Source organism: Panulirus ornatus, chromosome 19, assembly GCF_036320965.1.
Source record: "Panulirus ornatus isolate Po-2019 chromosome 19, ASM3632096v1, whole genome shotgun sequence".
In the NCBI taxonomy this organism is placed as follows: domain Eukaryota; kingdom Metazoa; phylum Arthropoda; class Malacostraca; order Decapoda; family Palinuridae; genus Panulirus; species Panulirus ornatus.
This window is the reverse complement of record NC_092242.1, coordinates 69467399-69488365: the sequence shown is the minus strand read 5'-3', so window position 1 is coordinate 69488365 and position 20967 is coordinate 69467399. Positions and strand designations below refer to the sequence as shown.

The 20967-nt window shown below is 41.3% G+C and overlaps 1 protein-coding gene across 11 annotated transcripts in view; it reads right to left on the bottom strand.

Annotated features, from left to right (window-relative positions):
• LOC139755660 (FMRFamide receptor-like) overlaps positions 1-15981 on the bottom strand; it is a 786605-nt gene extending 770624 nt beyond the window's left edge. For 8 of the 11 annotated variants that reach the window (XM_071674303.1, XM_071674305.1, XM_071674296.1 and 5 more), the window contains exon 1: positions 14522-15981. The gene's annotated coding sequence lies outside the window, so the exon portion shown is untranslated. The remainder of the gene's footprint in view (positions 1-14521) is intronic. The other 3 variants (XM_071674313.1, XM_071674314.1, XM_071674294.1) reach the window with 2 other exon arrangements.
• Positions 15982-20967: the final 4986 nt, after the last annotated feature.

Genomic DNA, 20967 nt, shown 5'->3' with positions numbered 1-20967 from the left:
CCTCGTGACACAAGATCTGCCAAGCCCCACTTACCAAATTTAGAGGTAAAACGTACTGCTTCTGCAAGAAAGACACTCTTCTCAACACTAACTCACTCGTCTCGGTAATATAATCAGAATCATCAGAATTAAAGCGCTTCTTTCAAAAGTTTCAAACATACACCCATGCTATACAGCACGCTTTCTTTTCTTCCCTTTTCTAACAGAATGTACAACAATGGGTGTTGCTGACACTAACCTGACAAACATAGCAAGCGAATGGCACGTGAAACTGACGCGGGTGTTGAGAGGAGATAATAAGTGCCGGAAGTTGGCTGAAACTCTAGACACAGTGCCACAGTGGTGCCAGAACACCCCTCACTCCACACCCAGTGGGAGGCACACCTGACAACTTCAACCCTCACCACAATACATACACTAGTGAGTATCAAACACGATCACTTGCGTTACCAGACTACGACTGTTTGCGGTTGCGGTGCGAGTGAAAAGTCAGCCTTCGGCGAGGTTGTGTTATTAGAATACAGTCTCGTCGAAGAACATCTTACTCCACGGGGATTCCATCTTTTCCCTGCTTCTGATTGTAGCGCAACCTTATAGCTACATGAACATCCGAAGAAGGGTCCTTGGAGTTAAATAATAATAATAATAATAATAATAATAATAATAATAATAATAATAATAATAATAATAATAATAATAATGATAATAATAATAATAATAATAATAATAATAATAATTATAATAATAGTAGTAGTAACAATGATAATAATAATCACGATGATTTTACGTTTTTACTGCCAGGATCTCAAGTACTGTTGAACATGACACAAGATCAGCGAGCGGGACTCAACGGTTCAGGCACAATGACATGGCATCGTACAACAACTTTAACCTCTGCGTACGATGACTCAACAGTTTAAGGACCTAATTTTGCGCAATAACTTAACTGTTTAAGTAGATCAACTGTTTAAGTTTAAGAAATTTAAGCCATACTTATGATACACCGGGTCTATGACATTACAGTTTTAAGTATATAACTTACATCTGCAGAGTGACTTAACCACTTTAGAATATAGGCTCAATAGTTTAAGTAACGTCAGAGCTTCGAACCATACCTTAACGCTTTAAATACGATGAATCAGCAGTTTAAGGACAATAACACTTCAGGATGATCCAACGCTACAAGTACGATAACTTGAGTTTAAGCGGAGTAATGTTACTCATATATGATTCCATGGCACCCCATGACTACGATCAGTGAACACATTCTTTACAACGACCATCAACCTCAGTAAGAAAGGCCAACACAGAGAGGACGAAGGAGTAATTGCTACAGGCAATCCAGGCCCCACACAACTTTCCATGGTTTACCCCACACGCTTCACATGCCCTGATTCAATCCACTGAAAGCACGTCAACCCCGGTATACCACATCGATCCAATTCACTCTATTCCATGCCCTCCTTTCACCCTCCTGCATGTTCAGGCCCCGATCACACAAAATCTTTTTCACTCCATCTTTCCACCTCCAATTTGGTCTCCCACTTCTCCTCGTTCCCTCCACCTCCGACACATATATCCTCTTGGTCAATCTTTCCTCACTCATTCTCTCCATGTGCCCAAACCATTTCAAAACACCCTCTTCTGCTCTCTCAACCACGCTCTTTTTATTTCCACACATCTCTCTTACCCTTACGTTACTTACTCGATCAAACCACCTCACACCACACATTGTCCTCAAACATCTCATTTCCAGCACATCCACCCTCCTGCGCACAACTCTATCCATAGCCCACGCCTCGCAACCATACAACATTGTTGGAACCACTGTTCCTTCAAACATACCCATTTTTGCTTTCCGAGATAATGTTCTCGACTTCCACACATTCTTCAGGGCTCCCAGGATTTTCGCCCCCTCCCCCACCCTATGATTCACTTCTGCAATTGAGTGGGAGATGTATAAAAGAAAGAGACAGGAGGTCAAGAGAAAGGTGCAAGAGGTGAAAAAGAGGGCAAATGAGAGTTGGGGTGAGAGAGTATCATTAAATTTTAGGGAGAATAAAAAGATGTTCTGGAAGGAGGCAAATAAAGTGCGTAAGACAAGGGAGCAAATGGGAACTTCAGTGAAGGGCGCAAATGGGGAGGTGATAACAAGTAGTGGTGATGTGAGAAGGAGATGGAGTGAGTATTTTGAAGGTTTGTTGAATGTGTTTGATGATAGAGTGGCAGATATAGGGTGTTTTGGTCGAGGTGGTGTGCAAAGTGAGAGGGTTAGGGAAAATGATTTGGTAAACAGAGAAGAGGTAGTAAAAGCTTTGAGGAAGATGAAAGCCGGCAAGGCAGCAGGTTTGGATGGTATTGCAGTGGAATTTATTAAAAAAGGGGGTGACTGTATTGCTGACTGGTTGGTAAGGTTACTTAATGTATGTATGACTCATGGTGAGGTGCCTGAGGATTGGCGGAATGCGTGCATAACGCCATTGTACAAAGGCAAAGGGGATAAGAGTGAGTGCTTAAATTACAGAGGTATAGGTTTGTTGAGTATTCCTGGGAAATTATATGGGAGGGTATTGATTGAGAGGGTGAAGGCATGTACAGAGCATCAGATTGGGGAAGAGCAGTGTGGTTTCAGAAGTGGTAGAGGATGTGTGGATCAGGTGTTTGCTTTGAAGAATGTATGTGAGAAATACTTAGAAAAGCAAATGGATTTGTATGTAGCATTTATGGATCTGGAGAAGGCATATGATAGAGTTGATAGAGATGCTCTGTGGAAGGTACTAAGAATATATGGTGTGGGAGGCAAGTTGTTAGAAGCAGTGAAAAGTTTTTATCGAGGATGTAAGGCATGTGTACGTGTAGGAAGAGAGGAAAGTGATTGGTTCTCAGTGAATGTAGGTTTGCGGCAGGGGTGTGTGATGTTTCCATGGTTGTTTAATTTGTTTATGGATGGGGTCGTTAGGGAGGTGAATGCAAGAGTTTTGGAAAGAGGGGCAAGTATGAAGTCTGTTGGGGATGAGAGAACCTGGGAAGTGAGTCAGTTGTTGTTGGCTGATGATACTGCGCTGGTGGCTGATTCATGTGAGAAACTGCAGAAGCTGGTGACTGAGTTTGGTAAAGTGTGAGAAAGAAGAAAGTTAAGAGTAAAGGTGAATAAAAGCAAGGTTATTAGGTACAGTAGGGTTGAAGGTCAAGTCAAATGGGAGGTAAGTTTGAATGGAGAAAAACTGGAGGAAGAAAAGTGTTTTAGATATCTGGGAGTGGATCTGGCAGCGGATGGAACCATGGAAGCGGAAGTGGATCATAGGGTGAGGGAGGGGGCGAAAATCCTGGGAGCCTTGAAGAATGTGTGGAAGTCGAGAACATTATCTCGGAAAGCAAAAATGGGTATGTTTGAAGGAATAGTGGTTCCAACAATGTTGTATGGTTGCGAGGCGTGGGCTATGGATAGAGATGTGCGCAGGAGGATGGATGTGCTGGAAATGAGATGTTTGAGGACAATGTGTGGTGTGAGGTGGTTTGATCGAGTAAGTAACGTAAGGGTAAGAGAGATGTGTGGAAATAAAAAGAGCGTGGTTGAGAGAGCAGAAGAGGGTGTTTTGAAATGGTTTGGGCACATGGAGAGAATGAGTGAGGAAAGATTGACCAAGAGGATATATGTGTCGGAGGTGGAGCGAACGAGGAGAAGTGGGAGACCAAATTGGAGGTGGAAAGATGGAGTGAAAAAGATTTTGTGTGATCTGGGCCTGAACATGCAGGAGGGTGAAAGGAGGGCAAGGAATAGAGTTAACTGGATCGATGTGGTATACCGGGGCTGACGTGCTGTCAGTGGATTGAATCAAGGCATGTGAAGCGTGTGGGGTAAACCATGGAAAGCTGTGTAGGTATGTATATTTGCGTGTGTGGACGTATGTATATACATGTGTATGGGGGTGTTTTGGGCCATTTCTTTCGTCTGTTTCCTTGCGCTACCTCGCAAACGCGGGAGACAGCGACAAAGCAAAAAAAAAAATATATATATATATATATATATATATATATATATATATATATATATATATATATATATATATATATATATATTGGAAAGGATCACAATTTTGCGCGTGATCAAGATATTCCTATGAGTCCACAGGGAAAATGAAACACGAAAAGTTCCCAAGTGCACTTTCGTGTAATAATCACATCATCAGGGGAGACACAAGAGAGAAATATAACAGTCAGTTGATATACATCGAAGAGACGAAGCTAGGACGCCGTTTTGGACAATCACATGTTTACCAAATGGCGTCCTAGCTTCGTCTCTTCTATGTATATCAACTGACTGTTATATTTCTCTATTGTGTCTCCCCTGATGATGTGATTATTACACGAAAGTGCACTTGGGAACTTTTCGTGTTTCATTTTCCCCGTGGACTCATAGGAATATATATATATATATATATATATATATATTTTTTTTTTGCTTTGTCGCTGTCTCCCGCGTTTGCGAGGTAGCGTATAATATATATATATATATATATATATATATATATATATATATATATATATATATATATATATATATATGTATATATATATATATATATATATATATATATATATATATATATATATATATATATATATATATATATATATATGATCGTACTTTTCAGTCATTCTTATTGCAAAATGACGTAACCAGTCCCTTTAACTACTTTCGACTTATAACACACAGGAAAAATGATGAAAGTAAACATCAAAACAAAAATGACTGCACTTGTGCACTTGTTCCCATGAATGAAGGAATAAAACTAAAAGAGAAACACCAACACCAAACCATCAACAACATAAAAGATTGGCTCACTCAACACTTGAACCAGAGAAGTATTGAAGCGGCATCACACGCACATATTCCCCCATGAGACAATCTTTAGGAAGAAAAATGTCGATTGGAAAGGTACGGCGGACGCTCAAAACACCATCACCAACAGCAGCAGAGGCATTCAGAGTGCGTCTGTACGGGAGGAACCGATATGGCTTCTTGTTCCATCCTCCATCGCTTCTTCTCAAGACAAACGGAGGAATGTGTGGAGAGGAAGATATGATACAAGTGAGGAGAAGAGGCAAGGGACGGAAGGAGGTATAAATGACTCCAGGTTTTGGAAATACCTAACGTAAACTGAGGAATTAACAAAAAGAAAATCTTTAAACTCGGGTTATGAGAAGTTTCGCTTCTTCTTAAGATGAAAAAAATATGCCTATAACTGAATCACTTCCAGTCTATGAGAAAAATACTAATGAACTTGGACATGTTCATGAACAACTTAAACGCCAAAGGGGTGGAAAGGTAATATCAGGAATGGATCAGAGGGATGTATTTCACGTGGCTTACCAAGCGCAGCTGCAGTTTACATCAGCTCAAATGGAGACAGTTCATCAGGGATATGAGCCTTGTATGGGTCGAGGCCTTTAGTATTCTTCTCAAGTCCACTCTAGATTCTTCATTGTTTTCCAAGACCTCGTCCCATTTCCATCCCACTGGTGTCTGGGATTCAGTCCCTATGTGTAAAAATACTCTTGAATTGGACATTCACCTCCTCGCTTGTTTACATCATCCTCTACACCTCTTCTCTGTGAACCTCAACCTCACAGTTCCAGATGATTTATCGTGACTTTTTTTCCTCTATATAAACTACCCTTCATTCCCCTGTATATAATATTTGCTGGTTGTTATCTATTGAATTTTTCTACTTATTTTCCTTCGTTATTACCATTGTCATAACTTCTATATACAGCCTTTGGTGTTGTTACCTGAATTCCATTATTTTTTTCTTTAGAACTGAGGACACCATAGAACCATCTCTCAACACATTGATTAATCTCAGAGTTCCTCGTCAGGTAAAACTTCCAACTCTGGCCCGTCTTTCACAAAGACTAAAATTCATGTTCCATATACGTTCTGATCGACAGGTTTGTTATCCCCGTCAGACGTTGTCTATAAATAGTCCGTCTATCATCATTAGTTCCTAAACCGATGAGCCGTTTAACTTTTGGCCGTTAACCGATGAAAGCCGATTATTCCAAATCATCTGCCGTATTGAACACCTTTGGTCATTAGTGGCAGCGGATGAAGTCCAGGTAATTATAAAAACATTTCTGTTTGTTTTTGAGGGATCAAGTTAACGTGGGCTGTATCATTACAACGGGAAAGTATGTATAATTTTCTTTTTTTTCAAGTTATCGAGTTAAACAGTCCTTTTATCTTTCGTTTATTTCAGAATTCTGTTTTTGATCTCTACAAGGTTTTTGTTGTACCATAGGCATTTTATTTTCTTTCACTTTTTCTAACTTGTTGCCTGTGTTTCCTTTTGGCCCTTGTGGTAATTGGCCTTTGGTCTTCGCAGTCGATCGCTCTGTCTTCCGTCTCCATCTTGTACACTGCTCTGCGGTGCTCACTGAACTGACGCATATTACCTAATCTCCACACAGTTGACCGGCAGGAGGCAGAAATGTCAGACACGCAGACTTACATTTTACCAGTCAAAGCCTGACACAGGCAGACGTGTACCGCATGCGGCGAGACACACTCAGAATAACGTTACATAAATGTACCTGTACAGGGAAGAGCGTTGGAGAACCTAACACACTCACTTGTGTTAACAGGTACACTGAACCCTCAACACACTCACCTATACTAACAGGTACACAAAGACTCTAACACACTCTCTTGTGTTAAAAGGTACACAAAGACCCTAACACACTCAGCTGTGTTAACAGTTACACAAAGACCTTAACACAGCTGTGTTAACAAGTGCCTCAGTCGTTGGCACAAAAGCAATTCAGTATAACGGAATTGGCAAAATGAATTCTTAATTGCGCAAACGCTCATTTAACCAATTGTATGTCCTTAGAAAGGCACAACGTACTATTGTTAAAGAAAACAATGCATGGGCATAATAAAGCAACAGACACACACACACACACACACACACACACACACACACACACACACACACACACACACACGCGCGCGCGCGCGCGCACATACAACATACATACATACATACATACATACATACATATCCAATGCACCTTAAAAGCATCACTAAAAGGTTCCAATACATATCCAAAATGGTACTAGCCTTAAGCACAAAGGTACAATCCTTGATTACCACGGTACAACCCTTGAACACGAAGGTACAACCCTTGAGCACGAAGATACGACCCTTTAGCACCACGGTACCACCCTAGAACAAAAAGTATTCAAAAAACAGTAATAACTGAGAAGCACTAGAGAGAAACATATATCTTTTCATCTAGGAACTGGACGAAGACGATATCGTAAGTCAAGAGAAGAGGAGGAAGTAACTGCGTTTCAATCTACAACGGTTGTTGAAAGTGATCTTTTTTATTTACACATTTTCCAATTCAAAGGCTTTTATTCAGGGTCGGTTTATGAATGAATTTACATGCTGTGTGATACAGAGTGATGATCAATTGCATGACTGCAAGTGCATATACCCATCAAAGGGCGATCAGGGTATTCCATGAATTCTGATAACCTTTATCATCATTCTACTATGGATTTCGGAGGGTTAGTCTCTGTGCGCGTTAGTTTAGGGGATGGCTAGGAATCATGTCGAATATGATGAACTATTTGAATTATTCAAGAAATATAGCAGGGTTTGCATTGCTGATCTTCTGGTCTACTGGCCCGGGTTCGAATCCTGACGTGAGTAGACGATGTACAGCTCACCTAGCCGTTCATCCTTTACCTTTAGGGGATGGATAAATAGGCAAACTAGGGTGAAGCACCACAGCTGTGACAGACTTAGCGGGCCCACAGCATGTCACTCAGCTCAAAGTGCCCTTGAGAGTGTCCATGTACGGGGTCGTGGCCCTCACTGATGGGTCAGGTGAACTTGCCAGAGGTGTCCATGTGCGGGAACGAAGACCCTCACTGAAAGGCCTTAATGGAGTGTTTATATCCAGTGACTTAAATTGATAAATCATTCGCTTCACACCCACAAGTGACATTGTTTCCGTCTCCTTCCTTGCACGAGAAGTTTATAATCATTTTCCATCACTGAAATATCTGTATGTCCTTCTGCTATTACCACACTAATTATGAATTTGTGATGTCTTCCACTAACACAAACAGCCTCGTTAAGATCCAGTGGTCTTTTGGAGTTTGATTTTTTTCTTTTTTTCAATTTTACGAGTCTTAAATTTCTTTAGTGTAAGATAGCAAAGACAACTGCTTTTTGCTATTGAGATATACCATTCCACTCATTCATTTCGTGTGTATCCACGAAGAAAGTCCACTACATTAACGATCCCTCAATGTACATACTTTGCTACAGAGACCAAGACAATTATCTATCCACATCAGAGGCTAATCAAGCAGTTTGTTCCATGTAAGTCTCATGTTAATCCATCCACAAACAAAAGATTTGTTTAATATTATTTAGAAGTTTAGGTATATGAAATAGTCTCTAGCACCCAACATACATTCAAGATTCAGACCTGGCTGACCCCTTTACCACCGCGAGTCAAGCCGGATAGTTCCCATCAGGCATCTCACAGGAAAGGATCCTTATCTTCGGTGAAGGATCGTCAAGAATCATTCTATTTATAGGGAAATGTGGGTGCTTCTTCCCCCTTCCTCGCTGGAGCTTCCACTTCCCCCAGTCCTATGATTGTACGTATGTAATTTGTAAGTGTGAATCAAGATCACGAGAAAAATCTCAAGTTAGTATGAGAACAGAAAAGAATAGAAGTCAACAACAATTTCCTCTCTCCCTCCACTCCTTGTCCATCCTTACTCGTGAGCGTAACCAATTCTCACAAACTCCAACTGCTTCTGGTCTCCTTAAACAAGACAATCCTGAGGAGCGCAGAGGATATTCACTCTACCTAGCAACCATCGACCTACGAAGTCCTGTTATAGAATGAGTTCATGGATGTTACGTGGTGGGCTGTTGTGTATTATGATTTCTTTTTTCTTATTGATAATTCACCTTTGGTTCTTCAGGATATTCACTGTCGAGTCGGATAGAATGAACAATATTGACCTGCACTCTTGAAAGAGAAAAACGAAAACGTGAAAATGAATATATTGGAACTCCAGTTTGGATCATTATAGACTTCAGGCAGTGCTGAGTTTTAAGCCGTAACCACAAAATCGCCATTTGATGACCATTGATTCCCCAGGTGAGGTCGTTATATCAGGAACGGAGTGGAGGGTCGAGGCGAAGTCGCCGATGTAAAAAGTGTTTGTAGGATGAGTGGGCAGGAGCGCCGCCCGCCCGCCCTCCGACCTTGACATTCACCTTTGAGCTTCCCTCTCGCCTCTATACCCTACTTAGCGGGACTTGACCCCTTAAGGTCCTTGGGTGCACCACGGCAGCGACGCTCTAGGGGTACATCCCCTTCCGCAAGGGGCCAGGGGTAGAGTTAGGGGGGAATGATCGACGGGACCGGTGGGGTCTGGCATGATGAGGCCTTCTGAAACAGTGTAGGTCGTTCTCCTGTTCCAGGGACGTCTTCATTTACCCTGGAAATCACAGATTGTTGATCGGATTTCAGAACAGATCGACGAGTCAAACATAGGTACAGAAATGAAGAATCTGAACATGTTTCCTCTCTCTTCTCCTCAGCTCCATGACAGTTAATTTGGCCTCCCTCATTATGCTGGGATCATCTTGTTATCCAAGGGAACACGGAGGTCATACATAAGAGCCATCAGCCCACTCTCTTGTAAATTCTGATTTCTAAAATTCATAGATTTATTCGATTATGTATTATCCTGACGTGTAAACACACTGGAGTAACACTATAATTGTCTTATATTATAACGGCGAATCATATAACAGACCTCTCAGCAAACAGTGCGTTGTTAGCGCTGGGTAGAATGATGATTATCTTGCCTTGAGACATCTGGTTATGGCGGCAGTAGCCTGATCAGCATTCACAAGAGCCTCTTCCTCCTTCTCTCTCGCTTCCTACCTTGCTCTCTCGCTGGATATGATGTGTCCGCGGCAGCGGTCGTTGAAGAAGGTTCTGTTCACTCGACTTTGACGATATTCACGTTTTAATTTATGTGAAATTCTGACCATCTGTATTCATGGATTAGCTAAGCCTTATTGGCATTTCCAATAGTTCTGAGCCCAAAAGCTAAATGTTCTGTGAAAACATTTTTTCTTTAATTCTGATGTGAATTTTACTGCTTTGATGTATATTTGATGCAACTAGTCCCGAAAACCCCCGATAAAAAAATGCTATTTTTTCGCACAGATTAATGAACACCATTCACTTTAAATTGCGAAGAAATTCATTTCATGAGCAAATATAGATCGTTGTGAATAAGAAGGCCATACGGGTAGTTTAGAAGTTGCTCATTTACCAAAAGTAATGTTCTACAACAAGTAAAATAATCTGACATTGACGTCTGACGAGAAACCAGGGAAAGAATCCTTAATGTAAGGTTTAATTATGCACTGCCAAACGAGTTTATTAAGTGCAACATTTTACGAGCGGAAAACCTGAAAGATTGACTTTCACAGGGTTAATGAGCATGTATTTAACACTTATAATTCATAACTCCGTAATTAATCTAAAAGGGCACCCAGCTTCAGCGTAACCTCCAGTGAGGAAAATTGATTCGTGAATTTGTCAGATCCTTGAATCAACCCATGTCAACAGATGAGTCTTATATTCCAACTCTGCCGTAATGTCCTCAATCCAAAGTTTCTCTTTTTTCTTTTATCTCATATCTTGCCGAGTTGTAAGTAATGATAGCATTTTTGTTTTTCATCTTTGCAGACTCTGAATACCTGATGTTTATATTCTTCACCTTCCCTAATACTTGTTGATATACAATCATCATCTACTTTCACAGTAAAATGAAAAGCCACCATGTTATCAGCGCATTTAGCAACAGTTGTTGGAAGACTGAAATGTAATAAGAGAAAAGTTAAACAACTTGATTCGCATACATGCTATGCAGCGGTCGAGGATTGCGACAAAGATCACGTCTGTGCCTCCAAACGTCATAACATTAATATGTATTCATATTCCGTTCCCCAGTTCCCAGTCTGCGCAAGGCTGTTCCACATGACCCCTCGTCCTAACACATCCTCTGACACTCATACGTGATGGTATCACTCGTCATGCTCCCTCATTCGTCCTCCCACCCTAATGTATTACTCCCCTTCGCCTCATTTTTTGTCCGCTGTATACACATGTAGTATGTACACTCTCACCAAAAACTTTTCGAACTCTGTAAGCACCATGCATTCTGAGGTATACGAACGAAGAATTTGCAAACACCTCTCCCTGTGTGGGGAGGGTGGTAGCCCTGTGTGGGTACCCATGCTCAGGGTGAATGAGTGAGGTCTTCAGTTTGAAGGGCAATAATAGTAGTGCGCTTCTCCTGCGGGGTCTCCATGGTGACTAACGCGATCATGCTTCACTGCAACCATCACATCCACTCCGATGCCAAGTTCAACATAGGTTTGGAACGCATATACAGCGTTTGCTTCACTGAAGCCTCAATCTACCCCTTTACTATATCCGCGTTTGGCAACTCGGCTCTCCGCCGTTGCCCATATCATATAAAGCCATTCGTTCGTAGTATACTATAAATTACACGCTAATCAGTACTGATAATATACCCCAGTAATACACATTCGAGTTTAAGGGATATATTTCAACACAATTAATTCAAGCATAAGTGATTACTATAATGAAATGCACCATATATCAGTGTCATGGCTTAAAGTGCGTCATCACAATCAGGCATGCCTACTATTCCGATGTGACTAGCCACGATCGACTCCTTTTCACATCCATCGTGGCCAGAGGTTAGAGAAGTTTTGGGTGAAGTGAACAGTACATTCATGGTCATTCATCTAGTATTAATTCTCTCCAGACACATTTACCAGCCTCATTATCTTGATCTTAACTGATGTTAAAGTCTTGTCCTCTCTACGTTTTCAAAATTCAACATTCACATCAAGTTAACTTAAGCATCAAGAGTTAACTTAGGCACCTCCAACTTAAGATACCTTTCCTTATCAGATGATGTGGTCAAAACTCTACACAGTCCCCCATGAAGAAAAACAGCCGCTTGTGTGGACGTGATGCACACGTCTCTCTGTTCGGTCTTGTCTGATTCGTCGTCGACATATTTTCCTACCTGTTCATTTGTTTAACGAGTTCTCAACGTTATGTGGTACCATCATGCCAGTGGAATTTCATCATGCATCAACAGTACCTACACCCTCCTTCCAGCCGTGCGAGGTAATCATGTGTGGTTACTACTTGTGTTACGGCGAAATATGTCTTTACACTCTTGTTACTCCCGTCTCTTAACCTCATACACTGTGTATGTACCATGTCCTTACTCCTATATGTCTACACAGACAGACACACACATCCCAGCCTAATCTTAGTAACCATTTATCAACCAACCCTGAGGGCAGGATGATTGCCTGGGTTGGGTGTGGGTCGACTGACGCACAACAGGATTCGAACCCATGCCGGCTCGACCCCGGTCGAGCCCTTATTGACTTGTGTGTGTGTGTGTGTGTGTGTGTGTGTGTGTGTGTGTGTGTGTGTGTGTGTGTGTGTGTGTTTTCTGAAAGGGATGACTTTCCCTCCTGTCACTACTGCTCGTAGTACCCCAGAAAGTTGCTGACCTTTCAGAACATTCTCTGAAATCTTGGTCTTCTCCCCAGCCACTGTTTCCTCCGTCTCTTCTAACTTGAGACCGTCCTCCCTTCCCCATATATCTCAAATCCTGGAAGTCTCTGCGAATTCCCGCCATTAGTACCCAGCCATTCCCAGAGGTTTTAAATGTCACGGTATATCATCGGTCGGGGAGTCAGTGTGTCTGATTCACACTATCCGACTAACGTGGCCTACTAGTGTGACCCGGTTAAGGGTTCCGATGACCCAGATGCACCTCACACTGGATGCAGGATTTCGAGCATACCAAAATTATACTCGGGGAAAAGTTTGTCAGAATGGCTTCATAATGTGATTTTAATTTGTGCTCACTATACTGCTTAAAGTTCCGTGCACCTTGGTAATGCATCACCAAAGTTGGCAAGTGCTCTAGTGTCACGTCACCAGACTTAGTATCGCGTTTCCAGGAGACAAAACTATTTTTGGATAAGTCTTGAAAAGGGTGTCTGTATATCAAATGCTATGTTGTTACAACTCCTGTGCATACTTCCATCCACTTATCTAAATCATTCGGCTAAGCTGTTATCTTAGATTTAAATGTTTCTATTCATAATGGTTTCACTGTTGATGTTAGTCAATTATGTCTTGCAAGGTTTGAGAAAGTCGCTATGACAATATAAAGATTTCGGAAAGTTATGGTACTAATCTAAACATACGAAGAAGACAGCCAGCAGCTGGCCCTGCTGTCGTATACATTATTTTACCACAGTCACATCCGCAGCTTTATGTATTAATAACAAAAGTCTCTAAATGATATTCATCTGTCTACCATATATATTAGATGGATATGTTCTAATATTTTTCGTTCTTTTGCAGCTTTATAATACAAAAAAAAAGTTGAAAAATATCAAGAAATATCTGCAAAACATCATAATCGTATCAGTTTAAAGGGTCAAAATTGATAGAGTAAACAGAAAAGTGAAAGCTTTAAATCTGTATAAACCATACTGTTTTCTTGCAGATCATCGGCAGTAGTTTACCAGTGTCAGGATATGGAGAGAAGCTTTATATATATATATATATATATCCTGGGGATAGGGGAGAAAGAATACTTCCCACGTATTCCCTGCGTGTCGTAGAAGGCGACTAAAAGGGGAGGGAGCGGGGGGCTGGAAATCCTCCCCTCTCACTTTTTTTTTTAATTTTAAAAAAGAGGGAACAGAGAAGGGGCCCAGGTGAGGATATTCCCTCAAGGGCCCAGTCCTCTGTTCTCAACGCTACCTCGCTAATGCGGGAAATGGCGAATAGTATGAAAAAAAAAAAAAAAAAATATATATATATATATATATATATATATATATATATATATATATATATATATATATAAAGCTTCTCTCCATATCCTGACATATATATATATATATATATATATATATATATATATATATATATATATATATATATATATATATATATATATAAAGCTTCTCTCCATATCCTGACATATATATATATATATATATATATATATATATATATATATATATATATATATATATATATATATATATATATATAAACCATAAAAGATGTGTAGGTATGTATATTTGCGTGTGTGGACGTGTGTATGTACATGTGTATGGGGGGGGGGGGGGGGTTGGGCCATTTCTTTCGTCTGTTTCCTTGCGCTACCTCGCAAACGCGGGAGACAGCGACAAAGTATAAAAAAAAAAAAAAAAAAAAAATATATATATATATATATATATATATATATATATATATATATATATATATATATATATATATATATATATATTCGATCTGCTCATCATAATTATGTTTTACTTACCTCTTGATAAAGTACGGAGAAGCCTGTGTTTTCGAAGTCAAAAGAATTTCCATCGTTCTTCAACTGTGAGAACGAACGAGATTCTTGTAGTGTCCTGTATTATACTACGACAATTGTATACGTATGTTACAATCACGTATATCATGCACATTAAGCTATAGTATACACACTCAAAGCTCAGTGTACATTTACAAGGTTTGAAATTCGTGCATCCCCGTGTAGTTCTCGCAATGAGACTTGAGGTTACGTAGAAGTACACGCACTTAAGTATATCATACACATTCAGATATACTATACACACTCAAGTACAGTACAAACATCAAAGGTGATAGTATACACAAGCGAGTATAGATATATGGACAAAGTTTGACAACACACTCACAACATCGTTTGTATTTCCGCTGAACACTTTAGGCTTACGAGAAAATTCTACTGTGTTCTTCAGCGCCGCTTGTGATTCGTTCCGTGTGGTTTATTATGATGGTAGTGTCATATATTTACAAAATAAATCCGTCATATACTGGTTATGTCTTATATCTACAAAGTACTTAAACGATATTAATGTGTTTCTTTGAGATATAGATATTTTCCGTTTGTTACGTCTGTGGTGTCTATCAGTCTTGTTATTCGTAAGTTTTCTTGCATAAATGCATTTACCATCTTGCCTTAACAAGCCTAGTTAAGTTTTAAAAGATCTTTTACACAGTGACACATAACTGTACAAACTGTTCACAATTATGCAACGGTAACTGACGTCGACACTATACATCTGGTATCATAGTTAGGTGGTGATGACACGTTATCATAATCCTCGTGAAGTCAGATTCTGTCTACTGCACTTGAAGGATATCAGGTTGTTGATGGTATGAGTCATTTATCTTACGCCTCTTAAGATGGTTTATACCAGTCAGACAAAAATAAACACTGTAAGATACGATAAGTTTACACAGTAAAGCATTGGTAATACAGTCAAGGTGGTGCAGCTGAAGCAGCGTACGATTTCCAACAACTTTTTGGGAAAAAAGTCTTTAAGAAACACTTCATGACCTTTTTCTGTTTTTTTTTTTGGGGGGGAGGAGGGGAGGAGGAAAGCAAATCACATTATGAACAGTTTGTTGTCACGAGATGGTACAACAGTTCACCTTAGTTCTCTTAAGTTTATGGACAACATCTCAGCTCGAGAGAGAGAGAGAGAGAGAGAGAGAGAGAGAGAGAGAGAGAGAGAGAGAGAGAGAGAGAGAGAGAGAGAGAGAGAGAGAGAGCGCTAGGGAGGATGAGAGACGAGGGGAGGTAAGTGCTGTTGGCCTGTGTCCGAGATGTTGTCCTATGCTTTCTGCTGCCGTGTGTGGAGTCTTACTGAGGCACGGGCGCGAGTCTCGCACGCCTCCACTCGCACACACACACACACACATACACACTCGCGCGCCGGACGCCACCTAGCGGCTCCGTGGCTGCACAACGACTAAACCCAGAGCTGGCTGCTCAGCCGCCATCACTCTGCCGCCTCAATGCCGCCGCCGCCACCGAACCGCCGCTCCTGCCGCCACCCACCGAACCGCCGCTCCTGCCGCCACCCACCAACCTGCCGTTAACTCCGCCACCAAACTGCCCCCCAACCTCCCACCACCGCCAACACCTCCCGCTTGATACTGTTATACGGCACCTGCTGTTGGTGCTTCGTGCTGTACCGCTGCCTCTGTTTCTGCAGGTGTTGCTATACACAGATAGACAGATAACAGCTGAGACCGTGTTATATGCAGCTGCTCCATCGGCCCAGCCTCTTCTTGCCGCTATTACTGCTGCTGAAACATCTGTTGTCCTTTGCCATAGGTTACGACTGCTTCCCACACGGCAACGATACTGTTCTCAGCGACCACTGAAGCCACCAGGAGGTGAAATCAGGACGCGACAACAGGTCACATCAAGGACGCAAAAACAGGTCACATCAAGTACAAAACAACAGGTGGTCACAATAGGAGGCCACGGTACTGCATCTATACCAGTTCGTTGATTTATCACTTCCCTCGTCGGAGTCTTGTGCCTTGGCTGGTGCTCCTTCCTACCCCTACCTCCCCTGCAGCCTCCCCCTAATCTTACCTCACTTATTGCCCCTCCTTCCTCCTCCTCCTGTCTTAGCTGCTGTCCCTTACTTCAGTTACTGCCCCTCTCTCTCCCTCTGCTTGACCTGCTGCCTCTCCCTCCCCTTGCCTCACCTGCTGTTTTCCCCTTCCCTGCACACAGCACGAGACATACCAGCATATGCACCCCGCCCTGCCTGCACCTATATGAAAACCTAAATCCTTCTTGCAAATACATGACGTGATGAAATATTGCTGTGTGAAATAAGGTTTTTCTCTAATGAACACGAATAAATGAAACAAGAAAACTGATAACAATGACGTAATATATAAAAATACGCTCTTATCAGGGATACGAAAAAAACAATGAAAGATCCCATTAACATTAAAGAGCAAGGCAAGGGGAAAAAGGGAGGGGGAACAAAAATTTTTATTAGATACGGAAAAAAAGTGGCAAGTGAATCATCCGGCAAATAAGATGGCATAAAGAACTGATTGCTGGATACATAAGAAAGAATTGTTATATATATATATATATATATATATATATATATATATATATATATATATATATATATATATATATATATATATATATAGCATCAGATTGGGGAAGAGCAGTGTGGTTTCAGAAGTGGTAGAGGATGTGTGGATCAGGCGTTTGCTTTGAAGCATGAGAAATACTTAGAAAAGCAAATGGATTTGTATGTAGCATTTATGGATCTGGAGAAGGCATATGATAGAGTTGATAGAGATGCTCTGTGGAAGGTATTAAGAATATATGGTGTGGGAGGAAAGTTGTTAGAAGCAGTGAAAAGTTTTTATCGAGGATGTAAGGCATGTGTACGTGTAGGAAGAGAGGAAAGTGATTGGTTCTCAGTGGATGTAGGTTTGCGGCAGGGGTGTGTGATGTCTCCATGGTTGTTTAATTTGTTTATGGATGGGGTTGTTAGGGAGGTAAATGCAAGAGTCTTGGAAAGAGGGGCAAGTATGAAGTCTGTTGGGGATGAGAGAGCTTGGGAAGTGAGTCAGTTGTTGTTCGCTGATGATACAGCGCTGGTGGCTGATTCATGTGAGAAACTGCAGAAGCTGGTGACTGAGTCTGGTAAAGTGTGTGAAAGAAGAAAGTTAAGAGTAAATGTGAATAAGAGCAAGGTTATTAGGTACAGTAGGGTTGAGGGTCAAGTCAATTGGGAGGTAAGTTTGAATGGAGCAAAACTGGAGGAAGTAAAATGTTTTAGATATCTGGGAGTGGATCTGCAGCGGATGGAACCATGGAAGCGGAAGTGGATCATAGGGTGGGGGAGGGGGCGAAAATCCTGGGAGCCTTGAAGAATGTGTGGAAGTCGAGAACATTATCTCGGAAAGCAAAAATGGGTATGTTTGAAGGAATAGTGGTTCCAACAATGTTGTATGGTTGCGAGGCGTGGGCTATAGATAGAGTTGTGCGCAGAAGGATGGATGTGCTGGAAATGAGATGTTTGAGGGCAGTGTGTGGTGTGAGGTGGTTTGATCGAGTAAGTAACGTAAGGGTAAGAGAGAGGTGTGGAAATAAAAAGAGCGTGGTTGAGAGAGCAGAAGAGGGTGTTTTGAAATGGTTTGGGCACATGGAGAGAATGAGTGAGGAAAGATTGACCAAGAGGATATATGTGTCGGAGGTGGAGGGAACGAGGAGAAGTGGGAGACCAAATTGGAGGTGGAAAGATGGAGTGAAAAAGATTTTGTGTGATCGGCGCCTGAACATGCAGGAGGGTGAAAGGAGGGCAAGGAATAGAGTGAATTGGATCGATGTGGTATACCGGGGTTGACGTGCTGTCAGTGGATTGAATCAGGGCATGTGAAGCGTCTGGGGTAAACCATGGAAAGCTGTGTAGGTATGTATATTTGCGTGTGTGGACGTATGTATATACATGTGTATGGGAGTGGGTTGGGCCATTTCTTTCGTCTGTTTCCTTGCGCTACCTCGCAAACGCGGGAGACAGCGACAAAGCAAAAAAAAAAAACAAATTATATATATATATATATATATATATATATATATATATATATATATATATATATATATAAAATTTAAATAAAAAAAATTATATATATATATATATATATATATATATATATATATATATATTTTTTTTTTTTTACTTTGTCGCTGTCTCCCGCGTTTGCGAGGTAGCGCAAGGAAACAGACGAAAGAAATGGCCCAACCCACCCCCATACACATGCATATACACACGTCCACACACGCAAATATACATACCTACACAGCTTTCCTTGGTTTACCCCAGACGCTTCACATGCCCTGATTCAATCCACTGACAGCACGTCAACCCCGGTATACCACATCGCTCCAATTCACTCTATTCCTTGCCCTCCTTTCACCCTCCTGCATGTTCAGGCCCCGATCACACAAAATCTTTTTCACTCCATCTTTCCACCTCCAATTTGGTCTCCCTCTTCTCCTTGTTCCCTCCACCTCCGACACATATATCCTCTTGGTCAATCTTTCCTCACTCATTCTCTCCATGTGCCCAAACCATTTCAAAACACCCTCTTCTGCTCTCTCAACCACGCTCTTTTTATTTCCACACATCTCTCTTACCCTTACGTTACTTACTCGATCAAACCACCTCACACCACACATTGTCCTCAAACATCTCATTTCCAGCACATCCATCCTCCTCCGCACAACTCTATCCATAGTCCACGCCTCGCAACCATACAACATTGTTGGAACCACTATTCCTTCAAACATACCCAATTTTGCTTTCCGAGATAATGTTCTCGACTTCCACACATTCTTCAAGTCTCCCAGAATTTTCGCCCCCTCCCCCACCCTATGATCCACTTCCGCTTCCATGGTTCCATCCGCTGCCAGATCCACTCCCAGATATCTAAAACACTTTACTTCCTCCAGTTTTTCTCCATTCAAACTTACCTCCCAATTGACTTGACCCTCAACCCTACTGTACCTAATAACCTTGCTCTTATTCACATTTACTCTTAACTTTCTTCTTTCACACACTTTACCAAACTCAGTCACCAGCTTCTGCAGTTTCTCACATGAATCAGCCACCAGCGCTGTACCATCAGCGAACAACAACTGACTCACTTCCCAGGCTCTCTCATCCCCAACAGACTTCATATATATATATCACCTGTAGGCGTCTTGATATAAATTACTCCGCATAATCTTCATCGAGGTCAAGCCCAAAAATATCTATTTCAAGGTAAATGAATCGCAGCCAGCAGACTGAAATCGTTGGGGGTCTGTTGCAGTGACCTGGATGTCGATTATCCCTACTATTGTGTCAGTCTTTTCTCCCCTCCATGTTCCACTATATCTTCACGCCTTTGTATACTACTCTTCACTCTATTAAAGGGATAGTGCTTCCTACTTTATTTCTCAATAATCGACTATGTATTCATGTGTATCTTTATAACATCGTATTTCACTGTACTGTATAAAGTGAAGGATCGTTTCAGCTCCACTTTTCCTGTAACGGCTAATGCCTTCCTGGAAGCGAGTGATCAGGAAAAAAAAAGAAGCTTAAGCATCATTCCAAATTGGGTCTGTTTCCCCTTCGAGATATCCTTATTATTCTGAGGGACATGACTTCAACCACGGACAATGAAAAGACTAAAAATTTTGAGGCAAGACTTGGCCTACAACTCTCCATGCTTGGAACATCCCAGCTGCATATTTTCTCTGAACTGAAAAAATAAGGATTCGAAACCTGCGAGCCATTGCTGGATACAGGTAACAGAAGGCTGATCTCCACCGATAAAATTGGCACTTGAGTCCAGAACATGTAGGAAATGAGTTCAACTCTCAGATATACATGCTGGAAACTCGGAAGAATCTTAGAATTTAGAAAAGTGAACATTTCTTTGGTACAGATGTATTGCTAACCGTAAGGTACACCTTATATAACAAAGGAAACATTAAGAAATTTACATATAGGAAAGGTGTGAGAAGTAAAATTTAAGTAATATGCAACAGCGATCACAAACCGGTCTGATGTGTTCGGGTACAATGAGTACTCCTCTGCTCTGCAGACGTTCTAACCTAAAATTCTGGCAGCGGGTGAGGAGTATCTTAGTTTCAAGCTTTGAGGAATACGTGATTTTGTCTCTAAGGAACTGCTAGCTTTTGTATTTGGAGAACTTCATGGATATACTTGTTTCGATGACATTGTTGAGCTACAGAAGAAGTTTCTTGAGTGGCGAGGTAATGTCAGGAAATCGCTGGGGAGGTGAAGAGGATTACCCAGCAAACACATTCTCTCTTTTTATCGAGTTCTAAGGTTAGTATGCCTCAGGCCAGTTAGGTCCTAACACCTGATCTGGTTTCTCGCAAGCGAACTCCAT